Source organism: Geospiza fortis, unplaced genomic scaffold (assembly GCF_000277835.1).
Source record: "Geospiza fortis unplaced genomic scaffold, GeoFor_1.0 scaffold26, whole genome shotgun sequence".
Lineage (NCBI taxonomy): Eukaryota > Metazoa > Chordata > Aves > Passeriformes > Thraupidae > Geospiza > Geospiza fortis.
The window spans coordinates 1884214-1886371 of NW_005054425.1; positions in this window are offsets into that span (position 1 = coordinate 1884214).

Genomic DNA, 2158 nt, shown 5'->3' on the forward strand with positions numbered 1-2158 from the left:
GCCGTGGGACCCTCCGCAGCGCCCCCGCAGAGCTGCTGACGGGGCAGGAGCGGCGGAAAGGCCCCGCGGGCCCGGGGCACGGCGGCTCCGGGACAGGGGTTTGGCCCAGGAACTGCTGCAGGATTTGGGTGCCCAGAGGCCGTTTTGCGGCCAGACAAAGTGATTTTGGTTAAAAACCGTGATCTGCTCTTTCCCCCGTGGGTTTTAACCCACACGCCGATGTTTTCCCAGCTTGGATTTTAAGTGAAGGAGGAGCAGGGCTCAGGCCTAACCCCTCCCGGCTGCCTGGGGGGCGCTTGGGGATGGGGTCGGGGTGGCCCCCCCGCATGTCTGTCTGTCCTGGAATGTCCCCAGAGCCCGTGTGGGGACTCTCTGGAGCCGGGACCGCGGTCCGGGATGCGGATGGGGCCCCTCAGTGTCCCTGAACCGGGCACAGGTTGGTTGTGAACTCCCCGGAATGCAGAGCCCACACACACCTGGGATGGGCACACACACACCTGGGATGGGCACACACACACCTGGGATGGGCACACACACAGGGATGGTGGGCACCCACAGGTCTGAGACCAGACACACTCCTGGATATTTTATTTTTTCACCAATTTACTTTTACCTCTGTTTTATTTAAACTATTTATTTTGCTAATTAATTGTGTTTTTTTCCTTTTCTTTATTTCCTCCCTCTGAACAAACACAAATATTTTTTACCCTGAAAATCCCCATTCTTCAGCTTCAGCTTTTATTTCCCAATTAATGAATCAATTAATTTACATAATTATTTACTTTCTGTATTTATTGAGAAAAATTACGTATATAAATTTATATAATTTATGAATTAAATGTATATAATTCAGTTATTCAACATATAAATGTATGCAAATTATATATATGCATAAAATGAATTTATACAAATTTTGTAGTTTTATGATAACACAAATGTAAATGTATATAACTTATAAATAAATTAACATATATAAGGTTATATGTTAACCATATATATAACTTGTATATAAGTTATAAGTTAACATAGATAATGTACATAATTTTTAAATAAATTAACATATTTTTACACATTTTTATATAATTAATATGGTTGCTATTGAATGTATAAAATTAATCTTTATCATTATTTCATTTAGTCTAAATAATTAATTTAATTATGGGGTGGGCACACACACACACAGGGATGGGCACACACACACACACACAGGGATGGGCACACACCTGGGGATGGGCACACACAGGTCTGAGACCAGACACACTTCTGGATATTTTATTTTTTCACCAATTTACTTTTACCTATGTTTTATTTAAACTATTTGTTTTCCTAATTAATTGTGTTTTTTCTTTCTACTTTATTTCCTCCCTCTGAACAAACACAAATATTTTTTTACCCTGAAAATCCCCATTCTTCAGCTTCAGCTTTTATTTTCCAATTAATGAATTAATTAATTTACATAATTATTTACTTTCTGTATTTATTGAGAAAAATTATGTATATAAATTTATATAATTTATGAATTAAATGTATATAATTCAGTTATTCAACATATAAATGTAAGCAAATTATATATGTATTTATTGAGAAAAATTACGTATATAAATTTATATAATTTATGAATTAAATGTATATAATTCAGTTATTCAACATATAAATATATGCAAATTATATATATGCATAAAATGAATTTATACAAATTTTGTAGTTTTATGATAACACAAATGTAAATGTATATAACTTATAAATAAATTAACATATATAAGGTTATATGTTAACCATATATATAACTTGTATATAAGTTATAAGTTAACATAGATAATGTACATAATTTTTAAATAAATTAACATATTTTTACACATTTTTATATAATTAATATGGTTGCTATTGAATGTATAAAATTAATCTTTATCATTATTTCATTTAGTCTAAATAATTAATTTAATTAGCGTTAATGTTTAAATATAATGCCTATATAAACATTTCTATATAATTTTATTTATGTAATTATTGCGGTTAATTGGGATTTGGCCGGCGCTGAGGTTCCACGCCCCAGTTTGACCACGCCCCCAGTTTGACCACGCCCTCACACAATGACCACGCCCACGTGTCGTGACCACGCCCCAACACATCTGGCCCTGCCCCCTCAGCGCCCTCCCCT